The 24367-nt window shown below is 37.3% G+C and overlaps 1 pseudogene; it reads right to left on the bottom strand.

The window, feature by feature from the left end:
- Window positions 1-22117: 22117 nt before the first annotated feature.
- LOC123233342 lies at window positions 22118-22705 on the bottom strand (annotated as a pseudogene).
- Window positions 22706-24367: the final 1662 nt, after the last annotated feature.

Genomic DNA, 24367 nt, shown 5'->3' with positions numbered 1-24367 from the left:
TGAATATGATGTAAGGCTAACTCTCCAGTAACACACAAAAAGATAATTCATAATATCAGGAACTAATGAGCAATATCTACAGTAAGTACTTGTAGGAATTCAGAGGAGGGAAAGATTATCTCAGAGAGCTAAAAGGAAAATTTAACATATGCTCCAGAAATCTTTTCTGCCAATTCTCTCCGTTTCTCCTAGGTTTTTATTTAACAGCCTCCCTGGGAGTCCTTTGCCTGAATTATCCATGTTGGCCAAAAGGGTAGGTCAGGTTCCTTGAGTAAGCTACACACACCCTCACCACATGTGGTCCATAGATCTGGCTTAATACAGAGATAACCCCCATGTCCTCAAGAGGCATGGAAAGATTTAACAGCACAGCTTCCATTCAGGCCATTCAGAGAAGATGATTAGAAACCTTGAGGATTTGCTTTAGAAGGTTCCCTTTGGTGTGTTGGATTCTAGCACTAACCCACAGAAATAAAAAGAATTAAAAGCTCCAGGACTGTTTTTTTGTTTTGTTTTGTTTTGTTTTGTTTTTGCCAAAAGTCTAAAACTGGGATAGTTTCCCTAAGTAGGCAGTGTAGAACAGTGGATAAAGTACTGGGTTTGAATTTGGAAAGGCTAGATTTCATTGCTACTTGTGAGAGTCAAAAAACGTCACCTTATCATGTCATTTTGGTCTTCTGACTACAAAGGACAACCACCAACAACCACCTATGGGGCCAATACAAGTCACTTGTCCCTGTCTCAGTCTCCTAATCTGTATAATGACAGAGTTGGACAATATGACTGCTGAGGACAGAAGATATCACAAATCTGTGATTCTAAGGGTGGATTCTGTTACTTACTAACTATATTTGGGGCATTATGTGACATTTCTTATTATATGTTTTTCTTTGAGCCTGCAGATTTCCTCCCTATGAAAATGATTAATATTTGGGTGGGAGCTATGTCCATGTTAGCTTCTCATGAAGAAAGAGCTTTGTAAACCTTAAGATACATTCCCATAGAGGTGGCACAGTTGAGAATGTTAGATTTGATGTGAAGAAGACTTGAGTTCAAATCTAGTCTCAGATATTTACTATGTGAGCATTATTGTTATAATAATGATTATTATTGGTGTTCTAGGGTCCCCAGAGAAAAGTTCTTAACGGTATATGGAAGTTGCAGATTTAGTTTTTATTTGAGGGAAAACTTTCTAACAACCAAAGTTAGCAAAAATTTATCATCTTAGCACTCAACAACTAACTGTGTAATCATAGGCAAGTCACCTAGCATGTCTGCCTCAGTTTTCTGTTCTGAAAAATAGAGATAATAGTACCTACATTTCAGACTTGTGAAAATTAAATGTGATAACATGGAACTAATTTTGTAAACATTTAAACACTATATAAATGCTAGATATTAAGAAATAATGAGCAGGCTGTTTTTTTTTTAACTTGGAAAAACTTGGAATAATGAAGAGTAAAATGAGTAGAAAAAAAAGAATGTCATATATAGCTACAGAATTAATACTTGAAGAATAAATTATGAATGTCCACCACTAGAGAAAGAACTGATAAATGGAAACATGAAAGCGATAACTTATATAAGCATGTTTGTGTCAAGTGGTGCTTTCTATGGTACAGAGAGGGATGGAGGAGGTGTGATATCTGGGAATTTTTTAAATTTTTTTTATTTTTTAGAAAAATTTTCCATGGTTACATAATTCATGTTCTTACTTTCCCCTTAACCCGCCCAAGCCCCACCCCACCATAGCTAATGCACATTTCCACTGGTTTTAACATGTGTCATCTATCAAGACCTATTTCCATATTACTGATACTTGTATTGGTGTGGTTGTTTCAAGTCTACATCCCCAATCATGTCTGCCTCAACCCATGTGTTCAAGCAGTTGTTTTTCTTCTGTGTTTCCTCTCCTGTAGTTCTTCCTCTGAATGTGGGTAGTGTTCCTTTCCATGAATCCCTCAGAATTGTCCTGGGTCATTGCATTGCTGCTAGTACAGAAGTCCATTACATTCTATTTTACCACAGTGTATCAGTCTCTGTATACAATGTTCTTCTGGCTCTGCTCCTTTCACTCTGCATCAATTCCTGGAAGTCTTTCCAGTTCACATGGAATTCCTCCAGTTCATTATTCCTCTGAGCACAATAGTATATCATCACCAGCATATATCACAATTTGTTCAGGCATTCCCCAATTGAAGGGCATATCTTCATTTTCCAGTTTTTTGCTACCACAAAAAGCATGGCTATAAATATTTTTGTACAAGTCTTTTTATCTATGATCTCTTTGGGGTACAAACTCAGCAATGGAATGGCTGGATCAAAGGGCAGGCATTCTTTTAGCGCTCTTTGGGCATAATTCCAAATTGCCATCTGGAATGGTTGGAGCAGTTCACAACTCCACCAGCAGTGCATTAATGTCCCCATTTTGCCACATCCCTCCAACATTCATTACTCTCCCCTGCTGTCACTTTAGCCAATCTGCTAGGTGTGAGGTGATACCTCAAAGTTGTTTTGATTTGCATTTCTCTAATTATTAGAAATTTAGAACACTTTCTCATGTACTTATTGATAGTTTTGATTTCTTTATCAGAAAATTGCCTATTCATGTCCCTTGCCCATTTATCAATTGGAGAATGGCTTGATTTTTTATACAATTCATTTAGTTCCTTGTATATTTGAGTAATTAGACCCCAATAAAAATTTTTTGTTATAAAGATTTTTTCCCAGTTTGTTGTTTCCCTTCTGATTTTGGTTGCATTGTTTTTGTTTGTACAAAACCTTTTTAATTTAATATAATCAAAATTATTTATTTTACATTTTGTAATTTTCTCTAACTCTTGCTTGGTTTTAAAATCTTTCCTTTCCCAGAGATCTGACAAGTATACTATTCTGTGTTCACTTAACTTATTTATAGTTTCCCTCTTTATATTCAAGTCATTCACCCATTCTGAATTTATCTTGGTGTAGGGTGTGAGATGTTGATCTAAGCCTAATCTCTCCCATATTGTTTTCCAATTTTCCCCAGAAGTTTTTGTCAAATAGTGGATTTTTGTCCCAAAAGTTGGGCTCTTTGGGTTTATCATACACTGTTTTTCTGACGTCACTTACCCCAGGTCTATTCCACTGATCCTCCCTTCTGTCTCTTAGCCAGTACCATATTGTTTTGATGACTGTTGCTTTATAGTATAGTTTAATATCTGGTACGGCTAGGCCACCTTCCTTCACATTTTTTTCATTATTTCCCTTGATATTCTTGATCTTTTGTTATTCCAAATGAACTTTGTTATAGTTTTTTTTCTAATTCAGTAAAAAAGTTGTTTGGTAGTTTGATAGGTATGGCACTAAATAAATTAATTAATTTGGATAGAATGGTCATTTTTATTATTTTAGCTCATCCTACCCTTGAGCAATCAATGTTTTTCCAATTGTTTAGATCTAGTTTTAATTGTTTGGAAAGTGTTTTGTAGTTGTGTTTATATAATTCCTGTGTTTGTTTTGGTACTTAGATTCCTAAGTATTTTATGTTGTCTAGGGTGATTTTAAATGGTGTTTCTCTTTCTACCTCTTGCTGCTGTGATGTGTTGGAAATATATAGAAATGCTGATGATTTGTGTGCATTTATTTTATGTCCTGTAACTTTGCTAAAGTTGTTGATTATTTCTACTAGCTTTTAGTTGATTCTCTAGGATTTTTTAAGTAGACCATCATATCATCTGCAAAGAGTGATAGCTTAGTCTCCTCATTGCCTATTTTAATTCCTTCAATTTCTTTTTCTTCTCTAATTGCTACTGCTAGTGTTTCTAGTACAATGTTAAATAATAGAGGTGATAATTGGCATCCTTGTTTCACTCCTGATCTTATTGGGAAGGCTTCTAATTTATCCCCACTGCATATGATGCTTGTTGATGCTTTTAAATATATACTATTTACTATTTTTAGGAAAGGCCCTTCTATTCCTATACTTTAAAATCAAAGGGGAAATGAATAAAATTTAAAGTTAAAGAACTATTGAATTAATAAATAAGACTAGAAGCTAGTATTTTGAAAAGACAGATAAAATAGACAAAGTACTGGTAAATCTAATAAAAAAAGGAAAGAAGAAAACCATATTAACAGTATCAAAGATGAAAAGGGAGACCTCACCTCTAATGAAGAGGAAATTGAGTCAATCATTAAAAACTATTTTGCCCAATTATATGGCAATAAATATAGCAATATAGGTGATATGGATGAATATTTACAAAAATAAAAATTGCCTAGATTAACAGCAGAAGAAATAGAATACTTAAATAATCCCATGTCAGAAAAAGAAATTGAACAAGCCATCAAAGAACTGCCTAAGGAAAAATCACCAGGGCCTGATGGATTCACAAATGAATTCTATCAAACATTCAAAGAACAACTCATCCCAATACTATACAAATTATTTGATATAATAAGCAAAGAAGGAATCCTACCAAATTCCTTTTATGACACAAATATGGTACTGATTCCAAAGCCAGGTAGATCAAAAACAGAGAAAGAAAACTACAGAGACCAATTTCCCTAATGAACATAGATACAAAAATCTTAAATAGAATACTAGCAAAAAGACTCCAGCAAGTGATCAAAAGGGTTATCAATCATGATCAAGTGGAATTTATATCAGGAATGCAAGGATGGTTCAGCATTAGGAAAACCATCCACATAATTTACCATATCAACAAGCTAACAAACAAAAATCACATGATTTTCTCAATAATTGCTGAAAAAGCCTTTGACAAAATACAACACCCATTCCTATTGAAAACACTAGAAAGTATAGGATATCTGAGGATTTTAATGTAACCAACAAACAAATAAATTAATAAAAGCAAAATTTAAATATCAAGCTAAAATAAATGATGCTAGATATGTAAATGTCAGTTTTCATTGAATACAGATGATATGAATTAGTGTTTTCCTTCTCTTATTCTTGTATCTATGGGGTCTCTTAGCTGTTTGCTTCCTTCATTAAGTTAAACTAGGATGTCATGTTCAGTGTTACTCTTAATAAAATGTTTGAGGTCTATGCTAAAATTGATACTATCACTATCATCATCATCATTGCCATTATCTTATGTCATTCATTACTTCAGGTATCTATGAATTCATCAGTGTAGGTACTCCCTGCCCTGATGCATGCAGATCATAGAACCTTGGAATGGTGATTTCAGAAGTCCTTAAGTTAACCTGTACTGGCAAAATAAATCTACTCTATATCTTTCCTTCCAAATCATCATCCACTTGAAGACCTCTGGTCTGAAGACCTGGGGAAAACTCACTATCTTCTAAAGCAATCCATCACTTTTTTGATAATTTTAATTGTTAGGAAGTTTTTGCTTAAATCAAGCCTACACTTGCCCCACCCCCCTGCAGTTTCCATATGCTATTCCTATCTCTTTTCTCTGGTGACCTTAGAATACCAACAATAATAATTATCATATTTGCAAAGATTATCTCATTTTATCTCACAACTGTGGGGAGATAGATACTATTATCCCTGTTTTACTGAGAAAGAAACTGAGGCTGAGAGGTTAAATGACTTACCTAAGGTCATATAGCTAGAACTGTTAGAGAATGGCTTTTAGCTTGGTCCCAACCCCACTATCTTTCCTATCTTCTCATACTTCCTCTCTGCTTTACTCTGATCCAGTATCACAAATCTTGGTGTTCCACAACTCCAAGCATTTTTACTGGTGGTCTCCCATATCTGGAATGCCCTTTCTGTTCACCTCTGCTTTCTGACTTTCCTAGTTTCCTTCAATTCCCTGCTAAAATCCTATCCTCTAATCCTTTCCTGATTCTCCTTTATTCTAGCATCTTCCCTCTATTGATTATTTCCAACTTATCCCTTGTATAATCTTATTTGTACAAAGTTGTTTCCATATTGTGTCCTTATCAGACTCCAAGTTCCTTGGGAGAATGGACTGGCTTTCATCTTTCTTTGTATCTTCAGTGCTTTGCACAGTACCTGGCACATAGTAGGTGCTTAAGAAATGTTTACTGATTGATTTCTGGACTCTGGGTCCAGTGCTCTATCCACTGCATTACCTTGCTGCCTCTAAGAACAAATCTATTTGCTGTAAGGAATGATGAACTGGAGGATTTCTACATTAACTGGAAGAATCTCCATGAACTGATGCAGAGTGAAATGAGTAGAACCAAAAGAATGCTGTACATAGGAAGTGAAACATTGTGGAATAATTTAATGTAATGGACTTGATAGTAGTAGCAATGAAATGATCCAGAACAATCCCAAGGGACTTATGAGAAAGAATACTATCCACATTGAGAGAAAGAACAGTGGGAGTAGACATGCAGAAGAAAAACATGTGACATCACTAGTTTATACGAGTACACTATTTGGGGTTTTGCTTTTAAAAGATTTCTCTATTACAAAAATGAATAATATATAAATAGATATTAAGTGATAACATTTGTATTTTTTTTTATCCTGGGACTCCATTCTAGGAGCATAGGGCCACAACCAGTAGGCAATGGGTCGCTCAAGGTCACCCAGCTGGGAAGTGTCTGAGCCCGGATTTGAACCTAGGACCTTTCGTCTCTAGGCCTGGCTCTCAATCCACTGAGCTAGCCCAGCTGCCCCTACTTTAGGTTGCAGTTTCTTTAGCAGATGTAGTTTTTACAGGGTGGGGTTGCTAGCCCCACGCCCAACCCTCCTCCTTTTTCATCTGGGCTAGGGACCGTCCTTAGCCCAGGAGTGGTAAGGGTGGGCGATAGGGGTCAAGTGACTTGCCCAAGGTCACACAGCTGGAAGTGTCCAAGGCCGGACTTGAACCTAGGACCTCCAGTCTCTAGGCCTGGCTCTCAATCCACTGAGCCACCCAGCCGGCTCCAGGAAGGGGGAGGGAAAGAAAATGAACCATGGAAACATGGAAACATATTTTTAAAACATTAATTAATTAATTTTAAAAAAGAATGTCTATTCATTCTACTCTATGACAGCCCTTTAAATATTTGCAGACAGCTATCATGTTCTCCCCAAGTATTCTTTTCTTCAAGATAAACATTTCCAGTTTCTCAGATTAATTCCAGTTGTAACCTCTCTCTAGGGTAGTAGTCAGCCTTAGTGAAACGTAGTGGACAAAATATTCATTCTCCTCTAGCCAACCTCTAGCAGTTACGTGGTGTGGTAGATGCAGTTGCAGGCATGAAGTTAGGAAGACCTGAGTTCAAATATGACCACAGACATTTACTAGCTGTGTGACCCTGAGAAGCTCACCTATCCTTGTTTGCTTCATTTTCCTCATCTATAAAATGAGCTGGAGAAGGAAATGACAAACTACTCTAGTATCTTTGCCAAGAAAATCCCAAAAGGGGTCACAAAGAGTCAGACGTGATAGAAACAACTAAACAACAACTATTTGACTTTGTGATGAAGTCCTGCAGACTTATTTTCAGTAGTCCTCAGATGGTAGTCTATCAATTTGGTAGAGCCTGCCAGCATTTGGATTTCAGGGGAAAATCTTTTAAGAATATAGGGTCACTTCATCACCTTGGTGAAGTGTTGGAGAAGGACTTCAAGGCCTGATGATTATCAACAAATTATGTTCCTTGAATTTTGCTGACATAATTATTTATCACCGTTGAGTTAAAATCCTTCTCTGGTGCCTCACTGTGGCATATAATCTGAATTCTCTCCTAATGGTTATGCAAGTGGATCACAACTCCTGAAAAATTCTAAGAAGTTGGAAAGGCTTTGAGTATGGTTGCACTTTTGGTTTAATATCTGTTACCTAAAGATAATGTTACTTAAAACAAGGAATTTCATCACCAAAATGGCCATCAAATTTTTGACCTTAGGAATGTTTAAAATTTTATCTACCCAAGTCATTGAGCAACCCATACCAATGAAGCCACAACATTCATTATTTTCCCCCTAAAACCATGCCCTTTTCCTAATTTTTCTGTTACTGTCAAGATCACCAACATCCTCCAATCACCCAGGGTCTCAATTTAGGCATCATTCTCAACTCCTGACTCTATGAGCCCCCCATATTTATCTAATCTATTGCCAAGTCCTATTGATTCCACCTTCATAATAACTCTCTCTCCTCTAACACGGCCATCTCCTTGGTGCAGGTCTTCATCGATCCAACTACTGTAATATCCTTTTGGTTGACCTCCCTAGTTAAAGTCTATCCCTACTCCAATCCATCCTACACTCAGCTAAAAAGGCGATTTTACTAAAGCATAGATATAATCATGTCACACATACACATGCACCCCATTCAATAAACTCCAGTGACTCCTTATTACCTTCAAGCTCAAATACAAAATCCTCTGTTTAACTGTTAGAACTCTTAACAAACCTGAGCCCTACCTCCTTTTCCAGTATTCTAATACCTTATTCCCCTCCACCTACAAGGCAGAAGAGTGGTAAGGGTAGGCAATGGGGGTCAAGTGACTTGCCCAGGGTCACACAGCTGGGAGGTGTCTGAGGCCAGATTTGAACCTAGGACCTCCCGTCTCTAGGCCTAGTTCTCAATCCACTGAGCTACCCAGCTGCTCCCCCTGTGACATAGACAATTAAGAATGATTATGGCTATTTTATAACTGAGGAGGCTGAGACTTAAAAAGATGAATTTCTTTGCCAGGGGGTCACATAACTAGTATGACTCTAGCTAGAACTCTAACCCAGGACCTCTGACTACAGTTCTCTTTCAATGATACCTGAAGATACTCACTCTAAATGCCATCAGCTACAGCTCTAATTCTCCTGATGGATGAAGCATTAATTACCTGAAAGTTAAAATAATTTTTAAAATATCTTTCAGATCATATCTCTCACCTTCAAATAACTGGTTGCTATCAGTGAAAAAAATCATATGGTTCTCTATTGAGAGATATGCTAAATCTTAGATTATTCCTTAACACTCAGTGCCTCAAGGGAAGTCATTTATTTCTTAATCCTCATTTGAAAGTGTTCATTCACTTCCAGAAGGTGAAAGTAAGCAGTTATAACAACTCTTATTTATATTGTGCTTATCATTCCAAATCACTTAACACATATTATGCAATAACACTATACAGTATAAAAGGTTATTATCACCATTTTACAGAAGAGGAAAATGAGTCTCAGAGAAGCCAAGTGATTTCTCCAAGGTCATAGAACTAGGAAAGTTGGAGAGTAAGGACTCAAGCCTAGAATTTCTAATTTGTTTAATTTATTTATTTCTTTTTTGATACATTAAAATTCCCAGATATCTTCCACTCTTTCTCCCTTCCATGAACTAAAGAAGACAGTATTTGTCAAAAACATATAAATATATATATATATATGTATGTATGTATGTATGTATGTATGTATGTATGGCTTGCTTGTTTCTATTCATCAGTCCTTTCTCTGGAGGTGTATATACACAAGTTATTCTTCAAAAAATGTTTCTGTTGCTGCATATAATGTTCTCTTGGTTCTGCTCATTTCACTCTTTATAATTTTAGTTAGGTCTTTCCATTTTTAAAAGAATTAACCTGCTCACCATTGCTTACTATACAGTAGTATTCTATCACAACCATATACCAGAACTTATTTTAAGTCTTATTAACTATTCCTAGGTTATGCTACATCACAATTCATAGCTCTCCCATAACCTTGTTACTTATTATTTCAAAATTCAGATTCTTATTCTTTTGTGGAATGAGTTTTTTCCTAGAATAAGCATAGCAAATAGTAGTAGTAGTAATAATAATAATAAAATAATAATAATAATAATAATAATAATAATAATAACCCAAATTAGTGGCTGACTTCTTGGGGCAAAAGAGATAGTCATACTCCCATTAATTTGCAAACCATATTATCCACTTTTTATAGGGAAGCAATAATTACACCCCATGTTCCAAATAGCAGTCAAAATCAATGCACAGAGAAAATGTTAATTAATACTATCAAACATTAATTACCTTTTTGGATCTTTTCATTTATGAAGTAATCTATTCTTTCCCTATTTGCTTTGTATTTAAAGATGAACTGCAGATGATGTATTCTGGAATTTGCAAGGCTAAAACCAATGATACTTACAAGATAAATTTTTAGATTGTGAATTGAAAATTCAACAAGAAGTACAGTGCCCTGCTGCTCTTGTATTATCATATCGATACATAGCTGAATAAATCATAAATCCTTTGCATCCAGAACAGATTAAGATTGGGCTTACATGTAAAGTCAAAAATGCATTCTTTGCAGGTCTCAAGTAGTAAGAGGCAAAGTTGCCACAAATGAAATGAAAGGGTCAAATGATTATACTGTAAAAGCATTTTGCAAAAGCAAAACATTTCAGGGGGCCACATCTGGCCCTCGGGCCATAGTTTGCCAATCACTACTCTAGTCCATTCTATATTTAACAGAAGATGGGAATGATGTTCAGAGAAAGCTTAAATGATTTAACCAAGTTCATATAAGAGATGAGGAACTAAGCCATGATTCAGACCTACATCTTCAAACCCTTTCTTTTTTATCTACACCATCTGGTTGCTCCTCATCCCAAAAAGATTTGCTATATGTTGAGGCCAGCTTCATAATGTCCATTCTATCTACTGACCACTTAATCATTTTTTTTACCATTGAGGTTGGCAAAGGGAGACTTTTTAAAAATTTATGCAATGAAACTCTGAATTTAAAAACTCTACATTTTCTTTAACTTACAGTTCTCTAACAAAAAAAAATTAACTTATAATTCCCATTCCTTTACAGTATCCTGAAACTTGTCATCTGTTTCACTTGTAGGGCAAGCTACATTTAAGATCTGGGGATTTTCATGAAATTGCCACTTTCCAGATCACGTGGAAGAATTTTTTGTGATATGTTTAATAACTAGGTGAACAGACCCTCATTTTATAAATGCCAAATAAAATCTTAAAATACAAAATCAGAGATCTGTGGGGCTCAAAGGGATTTGGGAGATTATGCAGGTTTCACTTTATGTAACAGATGTTTCATTTAACATGAATCAATTAGGCCCAGAGAGGTTAAATGATTTACCCAAGATCATATTGTAAGTACATTCAAGACTAAACCCTGAGTATCCTGATTCTAGGCTCCATCCTCTTTCCACTATATCAAATTACTTCTAAGCTTAATGTAAAGACCTCAAACTACTTCAAGGTTTATAGTGTCTACAGGGCACACCTATACACAACAACCAAAGTGAACCCCTCTTAATGAGCCTCATCTAATCTTTAGGGTCAACTTTATTAGTAATGGCATTGGTTCAGTTCCCAGAATCATAGTATCTGAGTTAGAAGCCACCTCATTTAGCCCATTCCTAACCATGATGTCCACAACATACCCCTAAACTTGTCGCTTAGGATTCTATTAAGACAGCCAGGTAGCATAATGAGTAAAATGCCCATTCTGGGATCAGGACAATCTGAGCTGAAATCTAGTCTCAAACTTGCTAGCTGTCTGACCCTGACCAATTCACTTCACCAGAGTCTTCCTTCTTTTTCCTCAACTGTAAGATGTATATAAATACATCACAGGTTGTTGTGAGGATCAAATATAATAGTATTTGTAAAACACTTAGCACAGTGTCTGGGGTAAAATAGTAGGTGCTTAATAACTACTTGTTCCTTTCTTGAAGACCTCTTTATGGAGGACCTGACTACTTTCTGAAGCATCTCCATTTTCAGATAGCTTTCATTGTTCCAAATATCTTTTGTGAGTTTACATCTAAGCTAAACTCTCTACATTTAACAATCAGAATGTGATGAAATAGTTATCCTTGTTTCATTTATCAAGGAAATTTTTATGACTTTTTTTAAAACAACAAAATTATGAAGTCAAAAACACATCTATGTAGTGGGAGATTCAATGAGCAACATGATCCTAAGAGCATTCATAGCTGAAACCAGCATGAGGACAACAAATAGATGTAAAATGGAATAAGTGTATCAGCAATCTTATAATTATCGATTATCGTCATCAACAAAGAAATCCCTACCTTTGGACTCAATACTTTATCTCCTCATATGCCCTATGATTTAGAAAGTGAGCTTAGGAAAACAAAATTGGCCCCAAATGATTAGGCCAGATCAAATTGAGTAAATAATGTATATAAGCAAGCCAACATGATATTGGAAGCCAGGAGGAATCGTTTTACAAGACATCTTAGGGTAGATGACAAAAGGAATAGGGAAAATCTTATTATCCCTAAAAAGTAGCTGACATATTTATACATTTTTATGAGAACAATCTACACGTGTATTCAAGGTATTCTCAACATGAGAAGGGAACAGTTAGCCTCTTATAGAAGATTCTCTATAGCAGAGTATTTTTTAGAATAATGGAAAGGTACAAAGTATGTAATAATTTTTATTGTTTGTTGATTTTTTTAAAAAGCTACAGACTAGAACAAAATATTGTGTGTATGTTAAGAACATTTAACTCTAGCCATTCCTTCCAAAATAGCTTTAAAGAAGAGGTCTCCCTTTGTCCAACAAAAATGTATCAGCCACCACCTTCTATGTGCAAGGTATCATGCTACAATCTACAGCAAGCATACAATAACAAAAACTACAGGATTTCAGCCATTTATCACTAGGCTCTTTTGCATTGGATAAATTGAGACATGATTTGGTGGGGAGGGAAGACTTCCTAACAAATGCTTCTTAGTCAGATCTTATTTAGTCTTTCTATCAGTATCTAAGAGTTTCTAACTTCCTTATTATCATTCAAGATTTTAATTCTCTCCTAATTTTATTGATCATAACCTTCATTTTCCTAGAGTGAAAATAGCCTTAGACTGCTATGCAGACATGAATTGCAATCAATCTCATTTAGCAACATACTTCGTTAACTAAAGCCTTCCTATAAGATACCCTTTATAGCTTAACCATCATGCCAGTGATAGCCAAAGCCTACTTTGGAGATGGTCTTGTCTTTTATTTTTGTCCTCATCCTAGTTCATTTATTAATTCAACAAGGTTTATTGGATACCAGCTATGTTATGAAATTTTGTTAGGCATTGTAGGAAATACAAAGATAAATATGACATTGATCCTGCTCTGATAGAGTATATAATTCTTTAAGATAATTTTATATACCCATAATCACAACATAAGGCAGCAGGTGCCTTAAAAAGCATGGTTAGAATTTTAGCAGTTAAGAATGCAGGACTCCACATCCAGGACGAGGAGGAAATAAGCCAAAGCACGAACAAGGAAAACACAGAATCATCTCAGAGAATGATACAAAGCAGTTTGCCTGGATCACAGTGGAATACACATAGAGGAGGGTTACTTTCTTATAATTGTAAAGGAAGACTAGAGTCTTCTCACAGCATCACAGATTTTCAATTTTGGAAGACACATTAAATATCATATGGTTCAATGTGAACAAGAGTTGCCTCTATAAAGTCTTTTATAAGCGATCATCCGGCTTCTGCTTGTTCAGTGATGTGAAAATTACTTCTTTACTCAAGACAGTCAATTCCACTTTAGGATGGCTTTATTTGTTAGGAAGTTTGGTTTTTTACATTGCACGAAGCCTGGATTTTCCTTTCTGAAACTCCCACCTACTATTTCTATTCTCTTAACTGGAGACATTAAAACAAGAGCGAGTTTATTCCTTCTTAATGTTATTGTTGCTACTCAGTCATTCAGTCCTGTCCAACACTTCATGATCCAGTATAAGGTTTTTTTAGCGAAGACACTTCAGTGTTTGCCATTTTCTTCTCCAGGGGATTAGACAAAGGGAGGCTAAGAGACTTGCCCAGGATCACACACCTAATAAGTGTTTGAGGCCAGATTGGAACTCTTCTTCCTGACCCCAAGCCCACACGGATCTTCAAATACTAGCTGACATTTCATGTCCCACCTGTCTTATGATCTTTCAGGCCAAACTACCTAGTTCCTTCAAGTGGTACATTCTTTAGTCCCCTCACCATTCTTGACATCTTTCTCTGGACCTGTTCCAGTTTGTTAGTGTATGTCCTAAAATGTGGCTCTCAGAATTTAACATAATGCTCTAGATATCATGAGACCAGTTTGAAGTACTTTGAGACTATCACTTATCTCATTTTGGATATTATGCTTCTATTAATATAGCTGAAGATCATACTATTTGTTGGGGTTAGGCTGCCATGATTCATCATCACCTTATGTCAAAATCTACTAAAATCTCAATTTTTTCATAAAAGTGCCTATCTACTTATATTTGATATTTTTAACCCAATTGTAAGACCCCCTAGTAAATGTCATTATAGGAGATCTCTAGACTGGCCCATTTCCCTGTGGTGTACAATTGGTTGAAAAATGAGTTATTCCATCAGTATGTGTACCTAGGACAGACAGATGTAGGTAGACCGCAGGAAAAGGGTAATAGGCTAGATTTAATCTGGGAAATTGCACAGTGCTTTCAATGATTGAAAGCTGTTCCTTGATGGAAAAAAAACTAATTTTTAATACCAGTATTCTGGGATGGTATATGACTACAAATCATGGAACACCATCTCTAAAGAATCAAAATTATGAGCAACCCAAGAAATAATGGAGAAGAGCAAGATCGAGACACTTAGTTTATAGCACACAAGCAAAGACACCTTACACACCAAGAAATCTGAAGGCATAAAAAAGCAAGAGTTAATAAAACAAACACAAGATGAGAGATTTGGAGCTAGAAGGGCCATTAGTGGTCATGTAGTCTGATCCTCTCATTTTCTAAATAGAGAAACTAAAATCTAGAAAAGCTAAGTGATTTCCCCAAAGTCACAGAGATAGGTAGTAAGTAGCAGATGCAGGATATATATATATAGCAATCTCCAGAGTCAAAGACAATAGAGGAAGGAAGGGGAAGGAGGAGGTGGGAACAAGCAGTTATGAAGCCCCTCCTATGTAACAGGTACTTTCCAAATTTCATCTCATCTGATTCTGACAACAACCCTATCAGGTAGGTGTTATTGCTTTCCCCATTTTACCATTAAGGAAACTGAGGAAGATAGAGGTTAAATACCTTTCCCATGTGCCATCTAGCTGGCAACATTCATTCAAGTATATCATATTGCCAAATAAAGATTCCTCACATTGCGGGGAGGAGGAAGAGAGAGAAAGAGGAAGAGAGAAAGGCAGACAGGGATAGACAGACAGACAGAGAGACAAGAAGAGAGAGAGGAGAGAGACAGAGGGGAGAGGGAGGGAGAGACAGAGGGGAGAGGGAGGAAGAGACAGAGAGAGAGAAAGAGGAAGAGAGAAAGACAGACAAGGATAGACAGACAGAGAGAAAGGAAGAGAGAGAGGTGAGAGACAGAGGGGAGAGGGAGAGAGAGACAAAGAGAGAGAGAGAGAGAGAAAGAAAGAGAGACAGAGAGAGAGAGAGAGACAGAGAGAATGCATTGTAAATCTAGAGTTAGGGAGAAAGGGCAGGAATGGCCAAACATCAAATTCAGCAGTCTTTGGCACAGAGGTGTCAGCGATCAACCAATCTAATTCTAAAGAAAACTTTTGTTACAAAAGAAACACTCCAGGATTCAAACTATAAATATTTACTAATTATCTCTTCACTTCAAATAGCCCCAACTTTTCCCCATATCTTTTTTACTTTTTATTTACCAAATCCCCCTTACCCCATTTTCCTCCATTTCCAGGGGACATTTCCAAGCCATTCAACAACCAGCAAGTCAACTTCTAAAACTAATCATTTTATTATGCCAGTAGGTGGCAATGTAGCCCAACTTTAGGATGCACTATGCCTCTAACAAAGTCATTGGTTCTAAGGATATAGCCATAGTTAATTGATAATACATGTTAAGAGTAAAAGTAGGAGAGACGTTTGTTTCAAATAAATAACAAAATATGTAACTTGCACATCCACGCAAAATATTCATTTTTTTTTTCATTTATGCACATCTGGTTTAGACCTGGCAGAACATCGATGTTCAGGATGAGAGAGCTTCCTGCATGAGTATTCAACAATGCCTTTGTGTTTCATAGAGCCGGAGAGGCTCAGAGAACAGCCTCCATCCAGCACACAGGGAGTTCATTTATTGAAGGATACAGACAAGGATCCCACTAGATGAGAACACATAATTGGGATGTCCTCTGTACCTCTGGAAGAAGTGCGTCCAAATTTATAAGACTGGATCCATCAGAGTATATTGGATTTATAGCAGGAAGACTCCTTTAAGATCATCTACTCCAAACCTCTCATTTTACAGATGAAAAAACTGAGAGTAAGAGAGGTCAAGAACCTTGCCTGGGGTTGGAACTGAAATTTGAATCTGGATCCAGGTCTAGCTACAAAAATTATCACTTTTTTTCCACCCTATCTTACTTCCTTCTAACTATAAGAATTTAGACACCCAAATGAATATTATCCTTCAAAATGCTTACCTTATGTAGATCCTTGCATTGATTACAAAGGTGCTGTCATTGCTTAAAATATTTCAAAATTTCTTTTTTTGGAACTGCCTTTAGGGTCAATTTCTGAGCCACTGAAGAAAATTAGTCCCCTTACTTTATAGGAACACCTTGGTTTTGACCTCATAGGGAACCAGCTTGATACTTTACATTATTCACCATATTTGACTGAATGATTTTTGTCTATTTTCAAAATTTTATCTGCCTTCACAATATGAAAACTTCATAATACTGAGACATATGCTTTAAAATGTGATGCAAGCTACTGACACCTACCATATGTTTTTCCTATATGCATTTTCTCTGAGTTGGCTGCTTTTGCCATAGCATATGTGTGTAGAATTCTCTAAGTAGTAGCCACAATTATTATCGAACCTTTGCAAACATGTGCTGCTTATCTTGCCACCCCATTCGATTGAATTCAATTAAGCATGAATTGATTGATTGTTGTTGTTCAATCTGTTCAGTTGTGTCCAGCTCTCCCTGATCCCATTTGGGATTTTGTTGGCAAAAATACCAGAGTGGTTTGCCATTTCCTTTTCAGCTTATCTGACAAATGAGGAAAATAAGGCAAACAGGGTGAAGTGACTTACCCGGGGTCACACAGCTAGGAAGTCTGAGGCCAGATTTGAACTTAGGTCTTCTTGACTCCAGGCCCAGAGCTCTATCCACTGCATCATCACTACAAGGCTCTATGCTAAACACAAAATATAAAAACAGGAAAAATAATCTCTACTACCAAAGAGTTTACATTTTCTGTTCTAACAAATGGAAAAATACAATAAAATGTGAGGAAGAATCTAATAACAAAACCAGGGCAGAAATTCTTAACATTTTTGAGTGTCACAGACCCTTTTGGTAATCTAATGAAGTCTATGGGCCCCTTCTATGATCACTATTTTTAAATGCACCCATTAAAACACAGAATTACAAAGGAAACCAATTATATTGAAATAAAATTATCAAAATAAATTCATAAATTCCAGAAGCAAGAATCCCTGAATTAAAGAAATCAATAAAGATTTCCCCTATCAAATCACACTTGAAATTGAGTCTTGAAAACCAAATTAAGGATTATAAAAGGTAGAGTAGCAGAGGGAGTATATCAGGAAATGTGGGCAGATAGGTAGAGAAGAGGAAGACAGGATGCCAAGTTTAGAGAATAGAGAATAGGCTAGTTTGGAAGACAAATGCTTACACTGGAGTAATATGAAAGTAATCTGAGAAGATAGGCTGGATCAGGTCTGTGAAGGGCTTTAAATGTCAATCTGATGGATTTATAATAATCTGAGAGGCAACATTCAATGGAATCTTTTTTGAGCAGGTTTTAACATGGTTAGATCTCAGCTTCAGGAACTTAATTGTGTCAACCTTTTAGCCTGCCCTATTAGTGAAATAAGATAATGATTAAAAGAAAATAAGCAGAAATAAAGAGAAACTCATTTGAGGAAGGGAAGAATCAATAAGTAAACATTAATTACCTGCTATATACCAGAGACTGTGCTAAGAACTGGAAATATAAAAAGAGGCAAAAGACAAGCCTAACCTTCAGGGAGCTCACAGTCCAAGGGAAAGGCAACAAATAAACAAACACAAGCAAAAAGTACTAAATACAGGATAAATAGGAAATAATTAACAGAGGGAGGGCAATCAAATTAAGAGATTGAGGGAAGTTTTCCTATAGAAGGGGGGATTTTTGTTAGGACTCAAAGGAAGCTAAGGAAATCAGCAAGCAGAGCTGAAGACGGAGAATATTCCAAGCAAGTGGGACAGCCAGAGGAAATGCTTTAAAGAGGCCAGCGTCACTCAATCAGAGTACACCTGAGTGTTAGAAAAATCACTTTAGGGGCTGATGGGGGATGGAGGATATGGAGAAAGTGGGAGGATATCACAAGCTGTTTTCAAACAGGCAATTGATGTTCTCCAAATGCCAACAAAACATTAAGGGCTATTCAAAACCCACTAAAATGTCAGCACATTTTGAAAGAGGTGCTTATATGATGAAAAGGGAAAGTTATGTACATGTGTAATCAGCAAAGTACTAAGAGGATGTAGTTACAAAATATTGCTTCCTGTTTCTCTGAAGCAGAGTGCTACAGAAGCTCCAGAAAAAAAAAAATGTCTGGGCAGGTGTTCTGAATGGAGGGCCCAAGAAAGCCCTGCATAGTGTGAGAATTTATTTTTCATATAGTATATAATTTTTATATCAGGATCTTGGATTATAAGGACCCAAAATCTGTTCCCATATATTAGGGAGAATTTCTCAGTCATATTTCAGTCTCAGACTTGGCTCCATTCAGTCTTTGGATTGTTGCATTCTCTTTGTCCCGAGGAATGTAGTCCTTTCAGAGACTCTAACTGTAAAAGTTCTACAATAATACTTTTCTGGCTTACATGAATTGTCTATCTGTGGGGATGAGGAGGGGTCCGACAGGTTGATGGACCACCCCCTAATTACCTGATTGCCAGTTAGAGATGTCTTGGGATGCTCAAGGGAGGAGCTGAATAATGAACTCGCAAAAATGTGTGGAGATACCTGAGCCATGAGTTTCTCTTTGTCTTACAATGGTTGGAGAGATTCATTTGACCACAATTAAGATATCTTGACCAGTCAAATAATAAATTATTTTTAATTTATGAAAAACCAGTCTCTCGAGATAATTTTAATTGCTACAAAAGAAATGGCAGTGTCTCAGCCAGGTAATGAAACATCCCAAGAGGAACAGTGCTGCTGGAGTTTTGTACTTTAGTTAGGCTTGGGGAAAGAACCTGTGATTTTGTCACTGTATGAAATCTGCAATAGAGAAGTCCCTTCCCCTCCCACAGATGGACAAATTGGTACACATTTGCAAAGGCTCAAGAATAAATGTTGCTGCAAATCGGGGAGTTAAGCACACATATTCTTTAGCAAAGGCAACCAACACAGAGACGGCATGTGTAGGGAAAACATATGGTAAGTGTCAGAAGTCTGCATCACATTTTAAAATGTTGCCTCGATGCTGCCAAATCCTTACATTTGGAGAGGGAAATGGGGCAGGGAAAGGCTTGCTCAGGGTGACACAGCTAATGTACATCACAGGCAGGATTGGATCCTAGGTCTTCTTGGCACAAGGTGGCTCTCAATATACCATAATATGCTGTCTTTTTAGATTTGAAATAAGCGCTTAGACATTGGAGGGAATATTAGTGATGTCAAAGTAAGTGGGAGGAAATGAGCTAAGTTACAGATTCTTAAAGCAGCAGGGGTAAGAGGGGACAGATATCCACTAGCAAAAATTAATATGCAAGAGAAAGGTTGACTCAGAGATATTGGGGAATTCATTGTTTTGGGAGACCAGGAACTGATAGAGGAGATTCATGGAATCAAAACCAGAAGAACCAGTGATTTGATGGAGAAACAATACTGCCTTCCCCTTCTTTTCAACCCAAGCTCCATCTTTTTTTTTCTCTCTTTTTCTGTGCTGGCTCTGAAAACCTATTCATAAGATCAAGAGTAAAGGGGGACTTTATGAATTATGAAGTCCAGGATCTTTGTTTTACATAGAAAGGGTGTGGTGGGTGCTGTTTCTATGTTTTGTCTATGTAGATTATGTTTGCCAATTTAGATGTGTCTGAATGGGGATCAAAGGGAGGCAAGAAAAAAACATCTCTAACATCTCCTTTTCCCACCTTTCTCCAAGGGAAATTTCGATCCCTGCCAAGAGAGAAATAGGAGGTTGGAGCCAAAAGCTGAGCATTCTGCTCTCCCCAGAAAGGAGTTCTGGGATAGAACTATCCCTATCTGCCTCCTTAAATAGTATTAGTGTAGGAGAAGTTGTCTTTAGTTTCAAACTAAACTCCTGGTTGTTATTCTTTAATGGGGAAGGAGTGTTCCAAACTATAACCAGGGCTTGATCGCTCTTCCCACTTGATGACAGTTCTGCAGCGAACACAGATATAATAAATAGCAAAAAAATCATTTATCCAAGTCAATAGCAAAACAGAAATGAGAGAAAATATACATAAGAAAATATATTCCATACAATACAGAATGAAGGAGCTCTCCCATTGGGAGTGAGATAACTCAACTCAACCAAAAAAAAAAGTCTCAAATCTCATCTAAGTAGAAGTTCTGCCAAGTCTCTAGTGTAGCAAGCACAGTCTGGTACAGACTTCTACAAAGGTTCTACAAAGTTGAATGCCAGTAAGAGATTAGGCATAGCTTAACTGTCAGCTTCCCTCATGATTGTGTGTTTGCACCCCTTAGGCTAGTAACGAGGGGTCAGAATGATTCTGAATGTTGACACTTGAATCTGAGAGAGATTAAGGGCCTTTTAGGATTGTCCAGGACAATAGTGCAACTAGTAAATATCTGAGGCAGGATTTGAGCTCAGGTTTCTCTGATTCTAAATCTAGCATTCTTGCCCACTGTGCCATCAAGCTGTGTGTTTGTCATTTGTTTAAAAAACTTAATATTCATTCAAAAGAGACAAAGAAAGCTAGTCAATGACACACAATAAATTGCAAAAGGATTGAAGAATACAGTAAGAGAAAATAGAATATAACAAGAGACATAGAGATCTGCCTAGAACCTATAAAAAGCAGGACCCTTTGCTTTTTGAATGCTCCAGAGCTATTTCTTTCTTACCATCAAATTCAGTACTGCAAGGGAGCCTAAAAGAAATATAGCACAACCTATAACATCTCTCTATGTTATCTTGGTTTTAGACAGACAAACACACATACATACACACACTGTTCCCATATCTATTTATCCACCCCTAATATCTCTCCTGAGTTCAGATGCAGCAGCATCAACTGACCATTGGACAGTTTGAACTTTGTACCCCTTTAGGTATCTGAAAGTCGATGTGTCCAAAAGAGAATTCATTTCTATCTCTGTACCCCAAACCTGCCATTCTTCTGAACTTTCCCTATTTACTATGTTTTTATTTTAATTTTTTCAGATTACATGTTAATACAATTTTAAATATTTGTTTTCTGACATCTTGTAATCCACATTCTTCCCTCTTTCCCACACCTCCCTCCTCCCCAAGTAGTCAGGTAATAGGATATCAGTTGTACATGTATTATCATACCTGTGTGAAATAAGACACAGATTGTTTACACTAGAGAAAAATCCATGGAGGAAATTAAGTGAAGAATGGTATGCTTTAATCTACATTCAGACTCTATCTGTTCCTTCTATGGTAGTAGATAGAATTTTTCATCATGAGCCCCTTGGAGTTGTCCTGGATCCTTGCCTTATTGATAATAGTAAAAGTCATTTATGATTGATCATCATGCATTCATGTTTTTGCTATGTACAACATTCTCCTGGTTCTGCTCTTTTCATTTTGCATTACTTCATATAAGACTTTCCAGGGTATTTCTGTGATCGTCTTGTTTGTTATTTCTTATGACACAATAGTATTCCATTATAATCATTTACTACATCTTGTTCAGCCATTCCCCAATTAATGGGCATCCCTTCAATTTCCAGTTCTTTACCACCGCAAAAAGAGCTACTATAAATATTGTGGAACATTTGAGAGTTTCTTTTCCTTTTTCCTTGATCATCTTAGGTAAAAACCTAATAGTGGTGTTTCTGGTCAAAAGGTATATGCATATTTATAACTTTGAGTATAGCTCCAGATTGCTCTCTAAAAATTTCCTATTTACTATTGAAGCTACCACCATTCTCACCATCACCTACATTTTTAAAAATAATTTCAATTTATTGAAAATCCATCAGCTCTGAGTCTGAAAACTTCTTGTCTCACAGGTCATAATCAGTGGACATGTTGCTTTTGATCAGCTTGCTATCCTTGATCTGGTAGCCCTGACTAATTAAATCTTTTTGGTGATCTCAGTGTGATGGTGGTAGTCCTTCTGACCAGTTTGAGCTACAGAGAAGGCCACACAGGCAGGATGTTAAGCTCCAATATCTACCACCTTACCCAGGTCTTGGTGAGTTTTGGGAGGCATTTTCTTCATGGGCCAGCAGTTGGTGATACCTTTGTAACCCTTGTCCTTGGTCACACCAATGAAGCCAATCATCTCATCTTCTCTAAACACAGTGGACACAGGCACCTGCTGTTCCAGCTTCTTGTGGGCCCAGACCAATTTCTCAGACACACTTCCACCATTCACCTGGATCTCCATCAAGTGAAGACTTCTTCTGCCTCACAAGGAGCAAGCGCATCTGGGTGTGAGCAATGACTTGGATGACCTGGAAGTATTTCTTCATGATGTTGAAGTCTTTCTCCAGCTTCTTCTTGCCATCATCATCCTGCCATTTCTTATAGTACTTGGTGAAGGTCTTCTTCTTGGGCTTAGGTCAGATCTCTTCATTTCTTTCTCAATAACATCTTTTGACACATGCATACCCTTCTCTCCACTCACAGAGCCAGCATCTCACAGCTGCCAATGCTGGCTCTGTTCCTCGTTACCTCTGTGATAGTTAAAATTAAATCATGAGGCTGCTAGTAGCTTTAGCAGCTCTATTACATCAAAGTAGTGATAGTAAAGAGAGGGAAATGTAGGAAAGAGGTAGAGAGTAGCTTAGCTTACTACCCTATTTGCCATTTGATGGATTGAAGCTCATAAACAGGGGTTCCTTCAGGTTCCAAGCTCCAGCCAGAAGAGATTGAACAGACTCCTGGTCTCACCTCATAAGCAGTTTTCTCCACCCACTAGCTCTCCCACATCACATCTCAGGAACCAATCATAGTTCCTTAATTTGCCTGGCACCTCCCAGGAGGCAGTGCTTGTGGAATCAGCTTCCCATCTCATTGGTTTCAACTTCCATTCTCTGAAGGTTTGTCTCTACTTGCACATCTCAGTGGTATTTGACCTCCAGGTCACTGATTGATGATGTCAAACAAAGCGAGATAACAGGAAGGGAAATTCCCTTCCTATAGCTTTTAGCTAAACTATTGCAATACCGATTGTTATATTCAATAATCTGGGAAGAGATGGATGCCACTTTGACTGACAGGGATGGCAGTTGAAAGACTTGGAATGTTCCCAGGTGCCGTGAGCCAGGGGCAAACATCGGTTGGCCTCACCCTATAAATACCCCTGACAGCGGCTTTGGGGGAATTCTCTGGACTGAAAAGTCTCTGGACTGAGAAGTCTCTGGTCTCTGAAGTCTCTGGACTCAGAGGCTGAGAACTGGAGATCACAGATCTCTGCCAATCTCTGTGGTTCAATCTGGGCAGTGGGTGGCTGGAAGGGTGGTTTAAAGAATGGTGAAGGGTTGCAGGGTGGTTTAAGAAGAAGAAGGTAGGAATAAACCTGAATCTATTTCCTGATAGACTGTGAGAGCTAGTGAATCACCAACACTGGTGATAAGAGAGCTGAGAGAATAAAGACCATCAACACATCTGTAGCAATAGCCTCCTTATTCTCTGGCTTGGCTGTGGCCAGGTAGGGCCAGAGATAGAGGAGAGGTGTAATCTCCAGTTTCCACCTGATCAATAGCCTCCAGTCCTGATTGTTAATTAGTCTATAGATAATAGATCAATAGGGTTTCCAATACCCAATCCTTGACCTTGTTATCCTTTCCCTACTTATAGATAAAAGAGTGTTCAACAACAAGTACCTTCCCCTGGTCTTTCTATCACAGCCCTTGGGAAGGGAGTCAAATGCAGTCAGATCCTGAACGTTATCCAAGGCAGATCAATCGCCCAATATTAGTTTATCCAACCTCTCAAGGGTCCTTACTTGGGCAGCTGTTAGAGAGAAAGGGAAAACTTACAGCAGCAGTCAGGGTGACAGGAGTAGGTGTTCCTCCCACCAACTGCAGCTAAGGAGATCATAGATAGATACACCATCACCATCATTATACATCTATATCTCCCTTGTACCTTATATTCCTATAACACCATCTAATTGGTGCCTCTGATTCAAATATTTCCTTATTCCACTCAGCTCTCAAAGTGATTTTTCTAAAGCTTAGGTCTAACTTGTGTTACCTGGTTAC

This window comes from Gracilinanus agilis, chromosome 2, assembly GCF_016433145.1.
Source record: "Gracilinanus agilis isolate LMUSP501 chromosome 2, AgileGrace, whole genome shotgun sequence".
Taxonomy (NCBI): Eukaryota; Metazoa; Chordata; class Mammalia; order Didelphimorphia; family Didelphidae; genus Gracilinanus; species Gracilinanus agilis.
This window is presented reverse-complemented; position numbering and strand designations above follow the sequence as displayed.